This window comes from Myiozetetes cayanensis, unplaced genomic scaffold (genome assembly GCF_022539395.1).
Source record: "Myiozetetes cayanensis isolate MyiCay16 unplaced genomic scaffold, myiCay2020 scf83, whole genome shotgun sequence".
Lineage (NCBI taxonomy): Eukaryota > Metazoa > Chordata > Aves > Passeriformes > Tyrannidae > Myiozetetes > Myiozetetes cayanensis.
The window spans coordinates 63,267-86,503 of NW_026088108.1; positions in this window are offsets into that span (position 1 = coordinate 63,267).

Sequence of the window (23,237 nt, forward strand, 5' to 3'; positions counted from 1 at the left end):
GATATATGAGTGAATTAACATCTCTTAAAGAAAAATACTTCCTTAGCATACATGCACACATTTTCTAATAGCTATCACAATTCCATGCTTGTTGCCAAGTTATGTCCTGACACACATATAAAATTCTCATTCTTTAAGAGGAGATACTCATCATGACTAGGTTTGGCAAATGAAGATTTCAGAAGGACTCTACCCATGCTTACAGCAAGCGCTCTGATGGCTAAAAAGACCAATGCGAGATAGACAAGTCAGGTTGCAAAAGGCACTGAGGAAAGTCTCCTTAGGTGTTATTGGCAGGACACATTTTTTTCTGCATTTTCTTTTCTCCTCTAGAATGATTCTACGTGTGTTCTCAAAAGAAACAGCAGTGTTATAAATAGTGTGTCTCTATGTCTCCTGATTGGAGGCCAGAGTAGACCAATAATGATGATCAATATGGTCAAAACTGTGATATTGTTTCAGGGAGTCCTTGTATCTTCTCTTTGAGGCTCCTCTCTAGTGGCAACCAGTGGCAAGTTTACCATAGGGCACAATCTTAGGGAGGGGGTGCCCTGCCCAACGCAGTTGTGTTCTCAAAAGTATGGCCTCAATACTTGTGACTGCTGCCTGTTCAAGGACAGACACATTAGTCACATAGTCCAGTGAATCTTTAGGACTGTACAGAGGCAGTGCTGATGGAAGCGTTCTCAGAGTTGCAAGTGGTGACGGTAAATGACCCATGATTCAGACCCATATAAAAGAGTAGACAGTACAATGGCTCTGTAAACACTAATCTTCGTACTTTTCTTCAGGTGTTTATTACGCCAAACTCTTTTATGGAGTTTTCCAAAAGCTCTATATGCCTTTGCTAACCTGTTGTCTATCTCTTTGTTGATCTTACCATCCGAGGAGAGGATGCTGGACTGACATTCACCAATGATGATATGGGGATGATGAAAGACTTCCTGAGGTGCAGGCTGATATAAAACTTCTGTTTTCTTCAAGCTGACTTCCAGTCCAAAAAGCTCAGCAACCTCTGCAAAGTAGGATGTTAAACACTGCAGAACTACTTCTGTGTGGGCAACGAGGGCAGCGGCGTCAGCGTAAAGCAACTCACGGACAAGATAATTTAAGGTCTTAGTATGGGCCTTCAGTTGCATTAGGTTGAATAGGCTTCCATTGGTATGATATTGGATGTAGATACTGTTTTCTTGATCGAGGTCTACCGTGGCCCTTTGGAGTATCATGCTGAAGAAGACTGTGAATAAAGTTGGTGCAAGAATGCAACCTTGCTTCACACCATTGGTTATTAGAAAGTGTCGTTGTTTGTGAGGACAACCAAGTAAATAAAACTGGGCATTCTATGATGATGGCCTAAATTCAGCTTTATTGCTTCACCTAGAATATTACATCTTGTTCTTCACACAACTGCACTCACACACCGTTGAAGCCACTCAAAAGGAAGCAGTCTTCGAGAAACAAGAAGTTAAAACACAAAAATGTAAAACACTACAGGAAAGCTTAGTATTAAGAAACCACGGAGGTAATAAATTGTCTGAGGGAACAGAACATAGAATCATAGAATCATAGAATAGATTGGGTTGGAAAAGACCTCCAAGATCATCAAGTCCAACCCCTGATCCAACTCTAATTACTATATCATGGCACTAAGGGCCATGTCCAATCTCTTTTTAAAAACTTCCAGGGATGGTGAATCCACCACCTCTCTGGGCAGGCCATTCCAATACCTGATCACCCTCTCTGTAAAGAATTTCTTCCTAACATCTAACCTAAACTTCCCCTGGCAGAGCTTGAGCCCATGTCCCCTTGTCCTGTTGTTGGTTGCCTGGGAGAAGAGACCAACCCCCACCTGGCTATAACTTCCCTTCAGGTAGTTGAAGAGAGTGATGAGGTCACCTCTAAGCCTTCTCTTCTCTAGACTAAACAATCCCAGCTCCCTCAGCCTCTCCTCATAGGACTTGTGCTCAAGTCCCTTCACCAGCCTGGTTGCTCTTCTCTGGACCCGCTCCAGCACCTCAATATCCTTCCTGAACTGAGGGGCCCAGAGCTGAACACAATACTCAAGGTGCGGCCTCACCAACGCAGAGTACAGGGGAAGGATCACTTCCCTGCTCCTGCTGGCCACACTGTTCTTGATGCAGGCCAGGATGCCATTGGCCTTCTTGGCCACCTGGGCACACTGCTGGCTCATGTTCAGCCTCCTGTCAATCCAGACTCCCAGGTCCCTTTCCACCTGGCTGCTCTCCAACCACTCTGTCCCTAGCCTGTAGCGCTGCAGGGGGTTGTTGTGGCCAAAGTGCATGACCCGGCACTTGGCCTTGTTGAACTTCATCCCATTGGAGTCAGCCCATCTCTCCAGTCTATCCAGGTCCCTCTGCAGAGCCCTCCTGCCTTCTGGTAGGTTGACACTCCCTCCCAGCTTGGTGTCATCAGCAAATTTGCTGATGATGGACTCAATCCCCTCATCTAGGTCATCGATAAAGATATTAAACAGGACTGGGCCCAGCACTGATCCCTGGGGGACACCACTGGTGACCGGCTGCCAGCTGGATGCAGCCCCGTTCACCAGCACTCTTTGGGCCCGGCCCTCCAACCAGTTCCTAAAACATGTTGATAAAAAGAATACTAAAACCATAAGATAACACAAAACAAGGAGATAGTAGCATCAGCAGATTTAGGATGGGCCAAGGTTACCAAGACCCTGCCAACATCACAAGGAAACTACCCAAATTAGGAAAGATTTGAGAAAAGTTCAAAAGTTTACACCGAGGAAGACCAACCAGACGACCACCTCCCCCGATGAAGGCTCCGGATCTCCCACCTCTAAACCTCCCCAAATTGAAGACTCCGCCCAGACTCCGCCTATATATGAATATTACAAGTAGATGTTGCAATGTAATGAATATACATGTATAATGATGTAATCCCTACTCAGAAATTGTATAAAAGAACTGCACTAATTGTTAACGACGGAGCTCTTTGCCCAGGGCGACCTGGAGGGCTCCCCAATGCGTTGCTAATAAAATACCTCCTGCTTTGAGCATGAAACTTTGTCTCTAAAGCAGTTTCTCTGTGCTTCTTTGGGGCAAATTCGGCATCACCGTCTCCTGTAGAATCTTACATACTAACGCTATTCTTAACTCTATTATCTGTATTTATCACTAGCCTTCATGTATGATTGGATGTTCACCTCTTATTTACATTCTTTTCCATGCTGCTAGGCACTGTGGCCTTGCTGCATCCTCCGACAATTCCCCCTTTTTTGTATTTGTGCCACAAAAATTGCCTGGGTCGTCCTTTGCAGGGCCCTTTGCAAACACGACACCAAACATGGCAACATCAGTAGCACAACTACAACATGAGTAACACAAGTAAACTTGTCTTGACTATAGGCAAAAACCATCTTGATAGTTCCCATTTGCCAACAGATCATTTAGCCAATCCTGACCAGCATCAAATTCGCAATAGCTTCAATATCTGCTTCCAATCTTTGAAGGCTAGCAGCATCAACTTACCATAATTAAATTTATATAATACATTCTCTTAAAATCTTAGCACTCATTTAAGTTCATACACATAGATATCTATGCAGTTTTTTTCACTCATACAGCTTTTTTTCCAATCATTCAGAAGGTGGCCACCTCAATCATCTTTCATTCACACATAGCTGGGATTTTTATTATATTTTTGCATTTCAACTACACATCTCAGATCCCAAGTATTACTGACTGTGTGCTTCTCAGTCTGCCATCTGTGGTGGTGATGTTCACTAACTCCACCTGTCCTGAAGAGGAATCAATATAAGGAACAAAAAAGCCTAACAAACCTATATGAGATCCATTTTTGATCCAGGACCTGTTCATGTGCATGCATTCTCCTCCCCCCCTTTTCCCCCTTTTTTGTTTTGAAAATATGTTTGGTGTGTAAAATGGTTTCTTGACAATAATTTGATCTCTGAGTGAGTTAACCTTGCTTTAGAATACCAAAAACTATGCAGCACAACAGAAATAATGTCAGGTGAACTGATAGAAGACAAAAAATCATGTGTGTACATTTTAAATTCCCACCTGAAATGTATCTTAACCTAATGCCAGAAAGGGGGAAAAGAAAAGAAGGAAGGTGTAATTTGCAATTACAAAATCACGGTAACCAAGTAACCAAGACCAATTATAGATCTCTTAAACCTTTAACTATTCCCCAGTAAATTCCACTTCTCTGTCAACTGTGACAAACTCAGTGAAAAGTACCACCAGCACTACCAGTTACGGACATTCAAAGCTCAAAGCTCTTCCTTTTTCCCCTGTTTTGTTTTTGTTTTTTTTTTTCCTAATCAGCTGCTGCTTCAACAACTGTGTCGCACTGCCGGGAAAGTTGTGCCGGTAAGACCACAAGTGCCAAGCCCTGCAGGTCTGGGTCCTCCGGGACCCCCCTCAGCGCAGGTGGCAGGGCTCGATCCTATCAGGCAGTAATGTACCTTGCTCTGGCTCGGAGCTCACAGTGCCCCGGCTCCGCAACCTTGCGCGGTCACATCAACAGCGGCCCCACCTTCGCTCTACTCCCAGCACAGTTCTGCATAGCTGTTTTGTTCTGTGCTGGCTCACCATGCCACTGTTGTCTCCGTGCCCTCCAGATGCTGGTACCTCCGATGTCTGGAATGTAGTAAACTCTCAGCTTCTGTCCATCTGCCTCTTCCAGTTGTTTCCACTGTTAACAAAAAAGCTCACAAACTGTTCCTATTAATAGTTCAGTCAGCTTTAAGCAGTTATCGTGGCAGAAACACATGAGAGTAGTCAGACAATTTTGCAGAGGGTTTGCGTGGGAAAAAACGAGGGTTTAGCCTCAGGGCTGTAGCCAGCCCACTGTTCCACCGTGGGTCTCGAACCTGTGACCTTGGGATTCAAAGTCGCATACTTTACCGACTGAGTTATCCGATCTCCTTTGAGGCTAACTGCGCTCCCTTCAAGCTAGCCAGGCTCCCTTCAATTAACACTAGCAGCAACAACCCTAGGGAGCTCCTGCGTTTGAAAGGTTTCATCCCTCACCTGTCGCTACAGGGCTTTACAAATGTGAATATATCCTTCAAGCCTGTGTAGTGGATTTTTTAGGTAAGGCACAGCATGCGCAGAACTGGTCCCACCCTTTATTCTTAAGGTTCATTTGCCAGGGCCTAGCAAGCTTGGATGGTGACAGCGAAATCCTCAGGACGTAGGTTTAACTTGAGTATCCTCTTGTATGTATGGCCTTACAGGGCTAAGTGAGCTCCATCTACCCCGGTTTGACATTAGAGTTGTCCTTCTCCTAGGATGACTGCTGGAAGGCTAGTGAACCCATCCTGCCCATGGACACATTTTATCTGACCCTGAAGAGGAGTTACTCACATAATGATATAGATATTAATTTCTGTATGCATGCACATCCCTCTCTAATTTCTAGTGGTTTCTAATTAGAGACATGAAATAAATGCTTACTTTGTTTTCAGGTGCAAATGCCCTATCAAGCTCTTATGAAGAGAGTACTTAATTTTAAAAATATAAAATGTAACAAAACCTTTAATCTCTTCAGTACTTTTAGTTGTAGCACCACTGTTACTCTGTCAAAGCATTAATAAGATCTTAGACTGATTTTGATTCTATTACTCATCTTAGTTTTTTGTTAAATATTCATAACTCAATTACTGATCTTTTATGGTACAAACTAAAAACAATGGAAACTGAAGCATATATTGAGCATGATAAAAGTAATTGTCCTATAATAATTTAGTTTCTCTGAGAGTAGTGAATACCTTCATTTAAGTACAGAGTGTATACAGGAGTGCAAAATACCTTGTAGTGCTATACCACTGCTCCTCAGGAGAGTTTTGAAGAACTTTCAAATAAATACCAATGTGGTCCACTCTTAACTTTTGGGGATACAATAAGAATTATCAAACTAATCAACAGCATCACTTACCTTAGCCCTGAAAAAATAGTTTGGATAGGACAAATTTTGTACTCAGTTCAGTCAAGCTGACTTGAACCAATAAGGTAACTGCATTTGTTGTGGTATTTGTTCATCTTGTGAAGAAGTGTGATATCACTAGTATAGAGATTTTTTGTTAAAATACCTATAGGTATTTTACCTGCTGATGCTCCTTCTAACCTTTTTTCTCTCTGGTCTACTGAACTTTGAATATTTCTTAGCAAAATGGGACATCTTGAACAGGAAAGAAGAGTCTCCTCACCCAGAATAGCCCATTTATGGTAGGTTCTGATTTCCCTACAGAGAAATGACCTATGGGCAGCCAATGACAGGCACAGGGACTTAGGTGAAATTTAGGTTTGCTGAATCCAGGCCAGTTTAATCTAACTCAACTTTCATAGAATAGAATAGAATAGAATAGAATATCACGAGTTAGAAGGGAAGCACAGGGACCATAGAATCCAACTTCTAGCCCTGCACAGGACAACCTCAAAACTCATTCATTCTGACATCTCTGTCATAAGTCAGAGAGTGGTGGTGAATTTGTGGTACAGGCACACAAAGAACAGCTGACCACATGCCAAATAAGGTTATGTTCTTGGAAAGCAAGAGTATTGAGCAAAGTTTTGACTTCTCTGAAGATTACATAAACAGAATAAGTTACTGCATGGGTAGAGTAGAAGTATACTCTCACTGATAGATACAACCTACCACTTACTGTTTTTAAGTTTATTTATGAAATTAATTTGCTCTAGAATGAAATGGCTTCTTCTGTTCTGAAAGGGATGAAAACCAAGATGGAAACAAAAAATAAATATTGGAGAGAGTAAGACAAATCATTCTACTTGCATGAAGACCTTAGAAAATTGTAAGTTTGGAAGTTTTGTAGTAAGTCAATATACCAAAAGTTTCATTAAAAGAGAATCATGCACAGTCAAGCTTTTAAAAGGTGAGAAATGTGAGAATTAAAGATTCCTTTGCAACCTTTATAATACTCTCTTTGGTCATATTCTAGTTTTCTCACATATTCCATCAGGAAAGTTTAAAGGTAAGATCTTCAAAGCTATAGCACAGGTTTCTTTGATTTGAGTGAGCAGAGTAACCAATAACTGAGGTCAGATACTTTTCTGTATGTGGACAGCTCTCAGAGACACATATAACACACACTGCCTCTGAGTTACACAATAGAGACAACAGTGAAATACTGAAATATCCTGATACCCTAGTGCTGGGAGCGATGCATGTTTCAGCAGTAGTAACAAACACCTAAGGATTTATAAACAACTAAGGAAAAAAAAATATTTGATACGCTCAGTCTGAAGTCCATCTGCCTGATGTGGAAACCAAACCAAATGAACCAAATTTATCTCCCTGTTCACAAACTTCAAAAGCTTCAAAGATAACTTTCAGTACCTACATCTGTTACCTATTTTTTGCATAGAGGTTGGTGGAATTACCTTGTATAATTTTCAGTAAATATTTGTTATTATTTTTAAGTGATTCATTGTAATTTGCTTCACTTTTCTGCATGAATATTGTAAGAAAGTAGTTCACTGGAAGAAACAGTCACTGTAACAGAAATTTTAAAACAAATATTACAAAATACTCATGGAAAGAAAATATTTAATTCATACTCATGAACATCAGTGTTAAAAACCTCATTCCAACAGTAACTTTAGTTCAGAGACAAGAAACACATCATTTTCTTTACATATAAGGTTATAGACTAAGAATTATTTTAGAAATAGTTATTAAAGTTATTTATCAAGTAACTATAAATAACAAATATATCAAGGATAACATAAGAAAATTTACAGATATATTTATGTGTATTTATATTATTTTAACATTTCTTCTTAGTACTCTATGCCCTTGTACTCTGGGCCTTATGATGCATAGTAGCTACTCTAGCTAAGTCACCTACAATTTACTGCAAGGAAAGATGACACAGCCTTGGGTTCAACTCTTTATCTATTATAGCTTGCAATGGGTTGACATTGTATGGGTTTACCTCTGCGCTGTCAACCGGTCTGCTTCCCCTGCTGTAGCTACTCCCATAGGGCATTAGCAACCGTCCAGGAGTTAGTAGAATACTGACCACTTCTTTCATTTGATAATCTGTAGGGCCAGATGCATGACTTTCATTTCTGCAGATCATCTAGACTCTCCTTCTCCTTCAGCAGCTTTAATGACTTGTTGTGTGGGACTCCACACAGCAGCTTCCCCTTCCAGTCATTTCCCACAACATTACAGGATCCATCAGTAAACAGACCATAACACCTTTCATAATTCAGAACTCATTATATGGTGATGTCTCTTGGGCAAGATTCATCTCCTTGGGAAATGCTCCAAAGTATCTGCCTTCTGGTCAGTCCATGATTTCTTCCAGGATCCCTGTGTGGTTTGGGTTTCTCATTTGTGCCAGTTTCATGATCAGTGCTACTGACTTACTCCATGTAGTGATGGTTGCATGATGTGTAAGAGGGGATGTTTCCTTTGAACAAACAGTGTAGCACAGGCAATTGCAGTGCCAAGAGGAGCTGTGCTTCTGCACCAACAACTTCTGAAGAATCTCAGACCCTCTCATACACTGCTAATGTCTCTTTTTCAGTTGAGTTGTAGTGGGTTTCTGATCCTTGATACCCCTAGAGGTCAACCTTAAGTCTCTATGACCATGGTCTCTCCCTGCAGTGTAGAGCATTTTTCACAGTTAGTTCTGTTTGGACTGGACCAAAGACTGAACTGTGTCCTGTTTGATATGTTCAAAGTCCTGCTGATGATTTGAGTCCCAGTTGAAATAGTTTTTCTTTCTGGTCACTTGATAGAGAGGGCTAACACACCAACTGTAACCTAGAATATGCATCCTCTGGAAATGTAAAATGCTTAAGAAGGTTTGTTTCCTTTTGTTAGCTGGTGGGGACATAGCTGTTATCTTACTGATCACATCCATAGGAATGGGAGAACATCCCTTTTACCATTTTATTCCCAAGAACTGGATCTCCTGTGCAGGTCCATTGACTCTGTTGGAGTTTTTTTTAATGGAAAAATAATCTTCGACTCCAGTTCATACTGGAGTTCTAACATGTCCATATGGCAGCACTCCACAGTAGTGTGACTTTGTTCAGACCACAGTAGTCCAGTGTTGATTTCCATTCTCCATCAGACTTTCACACTGTCCATATGGGACTACTAAAAGGTTAGTGAGTCCTGATGATCACTCTTTGGGTCTCCAAAATATCCATTTATGGATGGGAAACAGGGAGTCTTTGTTGGTGAAATTTTGTTGCTCCTGCACTGTCCTGATAACAATAGGCACATGATGTTCCTCAATGTACAGCAACCCCATAACAGAGGAATCTTCTGAGAGGCCAGGCAAAGTAGACAGCTATTTAATCTTCTCTGTATCCATGTGTCTCAGTTTAATGAGACTGAAATGTTTTGCTAAGGAGGATGAGTTATGAAGAAGACCAAGTTCCTCCCTCTAAGCAATTGTAAATCCGAAATTAAGAGACTCCAATTGAGGAAGCATGGAGAAAGAAAAAATAACAACCCTTTTTTAAAGGATATATGTGTATTGGCAGAACAACAAAAGAACACAAAATGAACTAAACAATAACTCTGTACCCAAAGTCCCCTCCAAAAAAAACACAGTTCAGTACTTTCTGCCTTTTGGCACAATTCTAACCACAGTCAGCAAGGGGTGCTGTTGGATCACTGAAGGAGCAGAACCTACAGTTGCTCTGTGGTGATCGGCAGGGGGCACTGTTGGGCTCTGGCGGTCACCACGTGGGGGTCCCAGTGCACAGGAGAAGCCGAAAATGGAGATCTCCCACACACACACACCAAGGGGAAGGGGAAAAGGGGAAAAAGGGGCTCTTCCCACAGACTCACGCTGTCGGCGACTGGCTGTGGCTGGGACTCCCCAAAGGTTCCTTTGCAGAAGGGTCAAGCTTCTCTGATGAAATCTGAACAAGTCTGGACTGGGGGCAGAACAGGACACAGGAGAATGGAGGCAAACCAGGGCCAGAAGCAACCAGATGACCTGGTCAAAAAACAAAAGGAACCATGGAATCCCTCCACACACACCCCCTCCCTAAGTCAGGGCAAAAGTGGAGTGCCTGTCGTTTCCCGAGGAGAGGAAAAAAAAACTTACCTCCCCCCCCCAGTCTTCTGACAACCATCAGTCTGGAATGCAGGTTGTGGTCAGTTCTTTTCAGTGTGTCAATCACCCCAGGCAAAAAACCACCCTCCCCATCTCTCGTTCAACATCTTTCTTTTACAGTGATGCAGGGGAAAGAAAAAAATATTTCCAACTCGTTTTTTTTAAAAAAAGTAAACCTATGACACCATGGTGGCTATACCAAAGATCTAGCAGTACCCTTGTGGGTTCTTGAAGTACCCTCTCCTGAGGTAGTCTATGCCAAGGACACACAGGGCCTCCGTCCACACTAGGATGCTTCTGTCACCTGTTAGTCTTACCTCAACCTACAACAGAGATGACTAATGGGATCCTCCAGATGGGTTCTTCTCCCTTGTACCTGGATGGCATTAGGGTATACTGTGTACCAGTGTCCACTAGAGCCTTATACTACTGTGGATATGATGTGCCAGATCATTGAATCCACAGAGTCCAGAAAATGCTATTATTCCTTTCTTTTCATCCTGGTCAGAGTATTTACTATCTGAATCCTGCAATATGAGACCAGAAGTCCCATCACCAAGATCAGGAGGAGAGGCAATCTGGGGGATTGCTGCTTGCCTTCCAATATCTCAGTAGCAACTGGAGTGTCAACCTTAGCAGATGTTTTTCTACACAGTTCACATATGCCTGCTGTCATGGTTTTATTGGTTCCTAGAAACAAAGTAGGAACTTTTTCCCTTCCCCCTGCCCACTGTGTGCAGAGCTATTAGGTGAGCACTTAAGAGACACAAAAGAACTGGGTCTCTGGTTAGTTGCTCAGAACTTAGTCTCCTAGGAAATGGGGGAGATGAGGGGTTCCTCTTTATTTTTTTCCCTCGTTTCCTGGGAAACAGGGGGAGGAGTTTATGGACTGGTTGTGGCTGGAACACAGGTCAGAGTGGAAGCTCGATGGTTTCTGTTGTTCTCGACCTGCTTGCCAGCTACAGACCCTGCTCGGTTTTTTCGTCAGAGAGGAACTGTTTTTTTCGGGACATTTTTCCCCTTCCCCGTTCCCATTTGGTTTTTTTTCCTGGTGGTGGTCTTTGTGCACATCAGGGGGAGAGAGAGGACTGTGCGGCACAATTCAACCAGCCGAATGGAGTGAGTTTGGTTTTTTTTTTTCATTGGGAGGACTTTCTTTTTGTTGTTGTTTCCCTTCCCCCTCTCCCTCTCCTCTTTCCCAGTGTGTGGGAAGGGAAGGGAAACCCATTTTTTTTTTGGTTTCTCTGACACACCCCGGAGGGTGTTAACCCCCCACGTGGCAACGACCAGTGATTCCACAGCGCCCCCAATGAACGGCATAAAGAACTGCAGGCTCTGCATCTCTAGTGATCCAACAGTGTCACCTGGTGCCTGGCACAGGACACTACAAGTTCTGCATCTCCTGTGATCCAATGGCACCCCCTCTTGTCTGTGGTTAGAATTGCACCAAAGGGTGAAAACTGAACTGTTTACCTTTTTTTCCCTTTGTTTATTGGTTTGTTTTGAAGGGGATTATTTGTGGGTATAGGAGTATTGTTTGGTTGTTTTACTTGGGTTTTTTTCGTTGTTTCTGCCAATACACATATATCTTTAATAAAGGGTTGTTATTTTTCCTTTTCCATAATTTTTTTTCCTTCAATCGAAGCCTCTTAATTTCATATTTATAATTGCTTAGAGGGAGGAGTTTGGGTCTTTTCTCATAACTCATCCTCACCAAAACACTTGTGTCTCATTTAAACTGGGACACCTGCTTATAGCTTTGAGGTGGACACACCATCCCACTTTCACATATCCTCCCCCTGATCACATGTGAGGAACCATAGGGTGCCATGCCACATGCACCTGGGGTTCCTCCTCCTCCCTTACTAACAGATTGTATGGACCTCTGTATCCATTGTTTCCTTTTGACTACTGGGGTAATGACAATAGCTAGGGTTTAGGTCTCTGTCTCAGCCATGCTGTCCTCAGATGCAGAGGCCCTCCTTCCCCTTCTCCTCTGATGGTGCTGGACAGAGTCTTGATAGGCATAGACCAAGCCCCAAAGCAATACTAGGAGTTGCTGAGTCTCATAGGGGTAAGCAAGTCACCCTTCTGTCAAGTGGTGCACCAATTCAATGGAATTACATACCTGTTCAGGCATAAAATCCCAGGCTACTGGAGGTGCTGTGTCCTGGGCATCTGCCCAAATCCTCCCACATGCCTGACCAGACAAAGATCAAAAAGCTTAAGGCACATTCCTTCATCACATCACTAATCTCTGATTATTACCCACTGTTGACTGTAGGTTGGTAGTGATGAGCTTGGAGAGAGAAGTCCAACAGGAATCAAAAGGGACTTTAGGGCACTGGAACAATTGGTTGAAGGGACAGATATGCAGGTGGTGTTTTCTTCAATCCCATTGGTAGAAGGAAGAATAGTGAAAGGAACAGGAACCCACCTGACCAACAAGTGGCTTCAAGACTGGTGCCATTGGTGGAATTTTGGCTTTTTTGATTAATGGGGCCATTTACACAGCACCAGGTCTACTGGAGACAGATGCTGTTCACCTGTCTCATAGTGGGAAAAGGATTCTAGTCCATGAGTTGGTCGGGCTGATTGAGAGTGTTCTAAACCAGGTTTGAAGGGGAAAGTAGATAAAACCAGGTTTGCCAGAGACCAGCCTGGGGGCAACAGGCCAATGTTGGGGGTGAAATCAATAGCCCAACTGAAGTGCATCTACACCATGGCACACAGTGTGAGTACGTCATAGTTACAGGGACCAGGACCAGTTTATCAGTATGTGGATATAACCAAAATTGTGTATTCTATACCCTCTATGTCATTTCTGATGGACTGTTAATAAATGGATTGTTTGCAGCAGCTGCCCAGGGCACACCTGACACCTCAGGCCACAAGCCGGGTGTTAAAGAAACCCTGTGAGGCAGGGGAGTGTTTCTTTGTCTTCACACCAATGACTCAGCTAACTCCCCTCTGGGGAGGCATTAGCACCTTCACATCCAACCTGAGGGGTCATCTCTGCTAATGGGCCATAATAGACTGGCATAATAGGCAGTTGCAACACCTAGACCATCAAAGATTCCAAAAATATCCCATGACACTCAGAGTTAAATCACCCATTATGAAACTCCCCACCCTGGGGGAGGTACTGGGCGTTCCCACCTCAACCTGAGCATATATAATCTTGGGGTTTGGGGACTTCTGGTACAAATCATCAGATCCAGAGGACCAGAACTTCCACTGGACTGTGACTGCCACTCTCGATAAGACTGTGATCATTACTTCAACAGGACTGTGACCATCTGTGATGGTTCGGACTTGGTTTCTTGCCAAATGCCTAAAGATTCAGTAGTAGTCCCCCCTTTTCCCCTCCTTTCTTTTCCCAGAGTAAAGGAAAAAAAACTATGTAAATTGAAGAACTCGAAAATTCAGTTAGTTATATAACAAAATATATATTTGATGTATATTACAGTAAGATGCTATGTATACAGTAAAAAGGAATTCAAACACCCCCCCGAAGGGATAGGGAAAGGGGAAAAGGGAATAAAAGGGAATAAATAAGGGACACTGAGCAGATATACGCAAACAAACCCGAGAATTAGTAAAATAACTAGCAAAACTAATCTCACCACGTCCCTTAGAAAAAAGTAGGATTGGCACACATGGCCAGCACTCTGTTATCCTCCACGTGGTAGGCCAGCGGTCGCTGCAGGCCTCAGCCTTAGATAAGCGAGAACAACGCAAGGACTCACTGTTCCCATACCCTGCTGGAAGAGAAGAGAGTGAAGGTTTCTCTTTCCTTCTTATTTATACCCTAATTTACGTAAAAATCATATGGAATACTAGGAACACTGCCTCTTCCTTGGTTACAAACTGGTAACCAAGGAAGGCCTAGATTAAAACCACCACACCATCATCTGGACCAACAGGTTTCCTTTCCTTTTACTTTGCCCCCAGGGAGATTACGTGGTGCTCAGCATAGGGACTAATACTGTTCTGTTCTTGTCCCAGGATGCTGGGTTATACATCTGTCTTTGTGGGTTAAAACCAGTTTTTCTCTATATCATTGTATTTATTGTAATATTTTTAGTAAATTGTAACTCTGACTTGTAATCTCTCTTGAGTTGGGTTTATTTCTCCCACCAGTTTACATTTAAACCAGCACAGGGTGAAAAACAAGAGGAGCTGAAAGCCATTGTAGAGCAGGAAAGCTATGATGTAGTTGCCATCACAGAAACATGGTGGGATGACTCCCACAACTGGAGTACTGAAGTGGATGGTTACAAGCTCTTCAGAAGGGACAGGTGAGGAAGGAGGGCAGTGGTGTGACTCTGTAGGTTAGGGAGTGTTTCGATTGTATGGATCTCAGTGATAGCAACGATAAGGTTGAGTGCTTATGGGTAAGAATCAGGGGGAAGGTCAACAAGGTAGATATCCTTGTGGGAGTCTGTTATAGATCACCCAACCAGGATGAAGAGGTGGACAAATCATTCTACAAGTGACTGGCAGATGTCTCACAATCACTAGCCCTTGCTTTCATGGGGGAATTAAACTTGACAGATGTCTGCTGGAAACTCAACACAGCAGGGAGAAAACAGTCTAGGAGATTCCTGGAGTGAGTGGAAGAGAACTTCCTGGCAAAACTGGTAAGTGAACCTGCCAGGGGAGGTGCCCTGCAAGATCTGCTGTTTACAAACAGAGAAGGGCTTGTGGGAGATGGGGTGGTTGGAGGCCATCTTGGGCACAGTGACCACGAAATGTTAGTTTTTGAATCTCAGTGACGTAAGGAAGCAGGTCAGCAAAACTGCTACCTTGGACTTCTGGAGGGGCAGACTCCAGACACTGGTGGATAAAGTCCCTTGGAAAACAGTCCTGAAGGGCAAAGGGGTCCAGGAAAGATGGACATTCTTCAAGAAGGAAATCTTAAAGGTACAAGAACAGACTGACCCAATGTGCTGTAAAATGAACCATCAGGGAAGACCAGCCTGGCTGAACAGGGAGCTTTCTCTGGTACTCAGGGAAAAAAATAGTGTATGACCTTTGGAAGAAGGGGCAGGCAACTCAGGAAGAGTACAAGGATGTTGTTAGGTCATGTAGAGAGAGAATTAGAAAGGTGAAAGCCCAACTAGAACTCAATCTGACCACTGTTGTAAAAGATAGTAAAAAATATTTTTACAAATGCATTAATAACAGCAGGGGGGCCAAGGAGAGTCTCCATCTTTTTGGGTGACAAGGGGAACATTGTCACTAAGACTGAGGAAAAGGTTGAGGTACTTAATGCCTTCTTTTCCTCAGTCTTTAACATAAAGACCAGTTATTCTCAGGGTACCCAGTCCCCTGAGCTGGTAGATAGGGATGTAATCCAGGAGGAAGCAGTTAGTGACCTGCTCTGCCACCTAGACACTCACAAGTCCATGGGGCTGGATGGGATCCACCCAAGAGTTGGGGGAAGAGCTCACCAAGCCACTCTCCATTGTTTATCAGCAGTCCTGGTCATCCAGGGAAGTCCCAGATGACTGGAGGTTGGCCAATGTGACTCCCATCTACAAGGGCCAGAAGGAGAATCCAGGGAACTACAGACCTGTCAGTCTAAACTAAGTGCCAGGGAAGGTTATGGAACAGATTATCTTGGGTATAATCACATGGTGCATGCAGGACAACTAGGAGATCAGGTCCAATCAGCATGGGTTCATAAAAGGTAAGTCCTACGTGATAAATCTGCTCTCCCTTTATGATCAATGGTTGAGGGAAAGGCTGTGGATGTTGTTTACCTGGACTTCAGTAAAACCTTGGACAATGTCTTCCACAGCATTCTCCTGGAGAAGCTGTCAGCCCACAGCTTAGACAGGTGTACTCTTTGCTGGGAGAAAAATTGGATGGATGGTCAAGCCCAGAGAGTTGTGGTGAATGGTGTTCCCCAGGGCTCAGTGTTTTGGTTTTAAGACAAGGTTGCCAGGGAAACAGGACCTTAGATGGAATAGAGAACCCTCTTTCCTGGACCTAATGCAAATTTAGAAAATAAATTTGAGACTCACAAGGAATGAAGTAGGAACAAAGTAACAATTTCTACTGAAAACCAAAAGGAAAAAAACCCAAAAATAAACTACAAACACACAATAACAGAGAGAGAATTTCACCCAGAAAAGTCTCTTTGTTTGTTGTGTTGCTGAACCGGTAACTGAGGTTTCCTTCTGCGCAGTTACAGCCGCGGTCAGAAGGTGGGGTTGGCGGTCTTTCTTGGTTACAGCGGGCACTCCTGCAGCAGCGATGGTAATGACGGTCACCATGTGATAGTGGTGACACAACTGTGATCGAGATGGGCCGGTGGGGGGTTCCCCTGCAGGCATCGACTACCCGCGGAGTGGGACTGAGTTGGGACAAACCCTCTACCCAGAGCAGCTGCTGCAGTGATGGTCCCCACCTCTTGGCAACTGGAACTGGCTCTGGTGGCACAGTAGGGGGATGGCTGCCGGGAACAGGTACACAGTAGTTCCTTGTCAAAAGCCCAGTAGGGAACTGAACTCTCACTACACTTCATGCGATATGCACCTCTGTTATAGTTTCATACTTATGTTTTTTTTGGTGAATTTTCCACACAAACAGTCTTTGTTAAGATAAGATAAGCATCAGGTTTCATTGCTTGTCTAGCTTGGGCCTTAATGACTGTCCTATTGAAACGCTAAATAACCTCAGCACACTGGATGAATTGCTTAAGGGAAACCCTATCCCCCTGTAGCCATGACAGAGGGGCAGGCCCAGATGGTAGTGGGGGGGTGGACAGCATTAGTCAGTGAATCTTTTAGACTGGGGGGATTTACTCCACTTCTGCCCTGCTCCTTTGGTGGGGTGAAGGGAGACCTCAGTTTTCCACCAGTGCCAATTTCCATCCCCCGCTGATTCCATAGCACTCGGTTTCTTTGCTGAGACTCACCGCAGCTTGGGAGGGGTCCCTGCTTGCCCCCCTGACCACTTGCGCCCTGTGACGCTTTTTCTCTGCAGACTGCCACCATTGCCTGGTTGCCTTTCAGAGCTGTTGAGGATCAGAGGAGTTCCTGTTTGTCTCCCGATGAGAGAGTCCCTGTGGTGCTCAAGGCAGGGGTTCCACCCCTCCTCTGTTGTCACAGAGGCTACCATTGTCTTGTGGGGCTTTTGGGTCTCCCTGTTCTTTACTGGACCAATCGACGCCTCCATCCCTTGCCAGCCGCCAACTCCATAGCCGAAGGGAGAGGGCCTGCGCCCAGCAAGGACTGTCTGGAAGGAGCACTTTCAGAGATGACCTACCTGGAGCTGACACCATTTTCAGAGGAGTTTCCAACTCCCCCCACTCTGGGACACAGCAGGAGTGTCCTTGTTGGGGGCTCTCCCTGGGGTCTTAGACCAGTTGCCAACCATCAGTGAGTAACTGCAACCTTCACTTCTCCAGAGGCCCAAAAACACCACCTGGTGACCGTGAGTGAGTCATTGCAGTCCCTTCCTCCAGAGGTATGCCAGCACCTCCTGCTGGTTGTGGTTATAACTGCACCAAAAGGCAAAAAATACGTAATTGTTTTCCTTTGAAAGTTTTGGTTGAGATATTGTTCCTTGTTCTGTTTTTGTCACACATATATATATTTAGTGAAGAGCTATTATTTTATTTTCCACACCTTTTCATCTGAAGTCTCTTAATTTCAAAGTTATAATAATCTGGAGGGAGGAGTTTGGTTTTGCCTGTCCCACCCTCCTTAGCAGACATTTGTGTCTTGTTAAACTAAGACACCCACTCCCCCCACTTCCCCCGCCTGGGGGAGGGAGTGGTGTCTACTGGTCATTTTGTGGTTTTTTTCATTGTCGGTGAGTACCCTTGCATGGTGGCAATGGGAAAATTCAAGCAGGCACTATAAACCCATGACAGTATTGAGGTAAGTTCTTTTTAATATCTTTACCAACAGTCTGGATGTGGGGATGGAGTGCACTATCAGTAAGTTTGCACATGACACCAAGTTGAGTGGGACTGTTGATCTGCTGGAGGGTAGGAAGGCTCTACAGAGGGACCTGGACAGGTTGGATCAATGGGCCGAGGCCAATTGTATGAGTTTCAATAAGGCTAAGTGCCTGATTCTGCACTTTGGTCACAACAACCTCATGCAGCTCTACAGGTTGGAGGGAAGAATGGATGAAAAGCTGCTCGGTAGAGAAGGACTTGAGGGTGTTGATTGACAACCAACAGTGTGCCCAAGTGGCCAAGAAGGCCAGCGGTATCCTGGCTAGTATTAGAAACAGTGTGGCCAACAGGACCACTGTACTGAGACCTGGTGCAGTCGCGTCTTGAGTACTGTGTTCAGTTTTGGGCCCCTCACGACACTGAGGTGTTAGAACATGCCCAGAGAAGGGCAACAAAGCTGGTGAAGGGTCTGGAATATGTCCTATGAGGAGCGACTGAGGGTACTGGGGTTGTTTAACCTGGAAAAGAAGGTTCAGGGGAGACCTTATTGCTCTCTACAACTACCTGAAAGAAGGTTGTAGCAAGATGGGGGGCAGCCTCTTTTCCCAGGCAACTAGCAATAGGATAAGGGGAAACAGCCTCAAGTTGCATCAAGGGAGGTTCAGGTATGATATTAGGAAAAATTTCTTCACTGAAAGAGTGGTGAAGCATTGCAACAGGCTCCTCAGGAAAGTGATGGAGTCACCATCCCTGGAAGTGCTCAAAAAATGTGACACTACCATACGGTTTAGTGGGCATGCTGGTATTCAGTCAAAGGTTGGACTTGATGATCTTGGAGGTCTGTTCCAACCTTAATGATTCTCTGATTCTATTAACCAGTTGTTTACTTGTAGGCCAGGACTAAGTCAGGTTCCACACACCTAGCAACATGCCAACCATGCCGGATAGTATGATTACAGTTTACATGGGTGTCTCAGTTTAATGAGACACAAGTGTTTTGCTGAGGATGATTTATGAGAAATACCCAAACCCCTCCCTCTAAGCAACTGTAAATATGAAATTAAGAGGCTCCAATTGAGAAAAAACATGGAAAACAGAAAAAATTACAGTCCTTTATTAAAAGATATATGAGTATTGGCAGAACAACGAAAGAACACAAATAAAACAACCAAACAATAATCCTACACCCACAAATAATCCCCTTCAAAACAAACAAACAAACCAAAACAAAAAGTAACCAGTTCAGTTGTGCCCTTTGGTGCAATTCTAAGCACAGTCAGCAGGAGGAGCTGTTGGATCTCTGGTGGATGCCACGTGGCAGGCCCCCAGGTGTGCTGGAGAAGCCGAAAATGGAGGTCTTCCCTCCCCCTCACCGGGAAGGGGGATAAAGGAGGGAAAGAAAAAAAATTCTTCCCAACAGGAACTCACTGTCTGCAGTTGAAATGCATGGTGTGGCTTCTCCTCTCCCTCAATGTGCACAAGAACTGCTACCAAAAGAAAAAAAAAACAGGAATGGAGGAGAGGAGAACTCCCAAACAGTGCCTCTCAGATGAAAATCCAAGCAGATTCCCTGCTGGGTAGAAAAAAAAGCAGGTTGCAGGTGAAACCAGGGGCAGGAGAGGGAGAAAGAAAAAAAAAAAAAAAAAACAAAACCTACCTGGTAGCTAGGCTGAGAACAAAGCCACCTCGGAGCTCCTGCCACCCAACCACGTCCCAGCTCAGTCAACAGTGAAGTCACTGTCCTTTCCCAGGAGAGGAGAAAAACAAGTAAAAAAGAACTCCTCTCTCCTCCCCACAGACAAGATCTTGATGGCCATCGACTTGGTATGTGGTTCTACCAGCCACTTCTTTTGTGTTAGTCAATTGCCCAAGTCACAGCCAACCTGCCCATTCAACATCCCCTTCACACGGTGGGCAGGGGAAAGGGAAAATTACTGCTTAGTTTACAAGAACAAGCAAAACCATGACAATGGGGATGTATAAGAAACTTTCGAGCCCATGGAGCAAAACTTAACATTCATCCTGGAGGACAAAAAGAGACGTGCAATCTAAAGACAAAGACAGACCATCAGACTCTATTTGTAGCAACAGTGATATCTATCTGAAGAAACACTACTAATTTCAGAGTAGCTACCTTGTATTTACATATGAATTACAGATGACAAATCAGTATCTAGTTTATTGCTGAATGTTAATGGATTGGATTTCAGTGGCAAGGCTTTGGTAGCAAGAACTGTAGCTTGTAGAGAGGAGTCTATACAGGAACAGATTTTCTGGGAGGAACTGTGTCCCATGGGGGACCAATATTGGAGCAGTCCTTCTCTGAAGTACCGTATCCTGTGGGAAGGACCCCATGCTGGAGCAGGGGGAAAGTGTGAGAATTAAGGAGCAGCAGAGATAAAGGGTTATGAACGTACTGCAACCTCCATTCCCCATCTCCTCTAAGCTTCTCAGGGTTTTTGCCATGCATGTGGCATGGCACCCTATGGTTCCTCACGTCATCAGGGGGAGGATATGTGAAAATGGGATGGTGTGTCCACCTCAAAGCTATAAGCAGGTGTCCCAGTTTAAATGAGACACAGGTGTTTTGGTGAGGATGAACCATGAGAAAAGACCCAAACTCCTCCCTCCAAACAATTATAAATTAAGAGGCTCCTATTGAAGGAAAAAAAATTATGGAAAAGGAAAAATAACAACCCTTTATTAAAAGGTATGCATGTATTGGCAGAAACAATGAAAAGAAACAAGTAAAACAACCAAACAATACTCCTGTACCCACAGACAATCCCCTTCAAAACAGACCAATAAACAAACAAAGGAAAAAAAAAAGGTAAACAGTTCAGTTTTCACCCTTTGGTGCAATTCTAACCACAGACAAGAGGGGGCACTGTTGGATCACAGGAGATGCAGAGCTTGTGGTGTCCTGTGCTAGTCACCTGGTGGTGCTGTTGGATCACTGGAGATGCAGAGCCTGCAGTTCTGCACACCTGCCAGCAGGGAGTGCTGTGGGATCACTGGTCGGTGCCATGGGGGGGGCAACACCCTCCAGGGTGTGTCAGAGAAACAACAAAAAAAGTGGGTTTCCCTTCCCACACACTGGGAAAGGGAAGAGGGAGAGGGGGAAGGGAAACAACAAAAAGAAAGTCCTCCCAATGAAAAAATCCAAACTCATTCCATTCGGCTGGTCAAACTATTCGACACAGTCCTCTCTCTCCCCCTGATGTGCACAAGGACCACCACCAGGAAAAAAAAAATGAAACGGGGGAAAAAAAAAAAAAACCACCTCCAGAAAAAAACATCTCCTCTCTGATGAGAAATCCAAACAGGCCCCATAGCTGTCAAGCAGGTAGAGAACAACAGAAACCATCGAGCTTCCACTCTGACCTGTGTTCCAGCCACAGCCAGCCCACAAACTCCTCCCCTTGTTTCCCAGGAGACAAGAGAAAAAAGTAAAAAATTAGCCCCTCATCTCCCCCGTTTCCTAGTAGACTAAGTTATGAGCAAATAATCAGAGAGCCAGTTCTTTTGTGTCTCTTAAGTGCTCACCTAATAGCTCTGCATGCAGTGGGCAGGGGGAAGGGAAAAAATTCCTACTTAGTTTCTAGGAACCAGTAAAACTATGACAGGAGGATGTAGAAGAGTTGGGAATGAAGGAGTGGAGTTGACTTTAGAAAGAAAAGGTGGAAGAATGTGTTTTTTAGTTTTGTCTTTGTTTCCTAAAAGACCAAGGAGGAAAAAGACTCCAGGCCAAATTAGGTAGGAGATAAGGGAGCAGTTTTAATGAACCTTCAGGCTCCAGGAATACAAACCCACATGCACACCTTTCGACTCAGGTGTTATAATTTTATAATGATTTCCATCCAATCCCTGTTCATCCACACCCCAGTTCTACCCTGTTCTACCCATTGACACAACCCTTCAGGAATTGAGTCTGGGGGAGTTTGGGACCCCCTCTTCCTCATCTTCATCTTCTTCGCAGCATGTGCAGTCCTCGGAGCACTTCCAAAGCTCCGGGCTTGAAGGTTGTTGTGTCTATGTTCTGGTGCAGATTTTAAGGTGTTTTTCTACAATTCTACCTTGAAAAGGAGACTAAACACGCTAACAGAATTTAGAGGGATTGATATGGAATGGGGTAGTAGGGTTGGGTATGTGTAAACACTATGTTAAGGGTAAGGGATATAATACAGCTACATTAAAATCTTCATTCATTACACAACTACTTCTAAAATCTACAAAAACTTAAAAAATTAAAAACTCTAAGGCATCATCTTTATTTGATAAGTGATGTCCCTGTCTTTATCTCAACCCATGAGCTTTTCCATCTTATTTTCTCCCCCTGTCCTATTGAGGGGAGAGAGTGAAAGAGTGGCTGAGTGTATGTCTGGCAGCCAGTCAAGGTCAACCCACCATAATTACTAAATAAAATTTTTGATTCTGTAAAAAAAAATCAGCAAGGTAGCTTGTGGAGCACAGAAATGGTAGCAATGATATGGCCATATGCTTGTCCAAGCACATGGTCATTGTTTTTCCCAGTCACAGCAGAGTATGCTGATAAGTGATACAGCAAAGAGAAAAAACTGACAGTGGCCACTAACTAGCTCTGTACTCTATTATACAGTAAAGGAAGTAAGCCCCATGACCAACACAGGAACCTGCCAATTAACAACTGAACAACTCTAAATGCAGTTTAATATGCTCTGATCAAACCTGCCATTATCTTAAGCCCTACATTAAGGACTATCGGGGGTTGATCCCAGCCAATGGCCAAACACCCACACAACTGCTCACTCACTGCTCTCTCCCACAGGAAGGGGAGAAAATAGAAGGAAGGCAAGAAGAGTTGTGAATCATGATAATGACAATTTAATAAGGAGGGTGTGCAAGCAAAGCAAAAAGAGGAATTAATTCACTACTTCACATTAGCAGGCAGATATTTAGTTACTTCCTAGGAAGGAGGGCCTCAGTGTGCATATAAGCTGCTTAGGAAGATATGCCATAACCACAAGCATCTCCCCTTTCAGCTCCTTTTCCTGAGATTTTATTGCTGAGCACGATGTCCTATGGTATGAAATATCATTTCATTTCAGGTCAACTACCTCAGCAGTGTCTCCTCCCAACCTTTTACCCATCCCCAGCCTACTCACTGGGTAGAGGGCAGGGGACAGTGGGAAAGATAAAGTCTTGATGCTGTACAGCCTC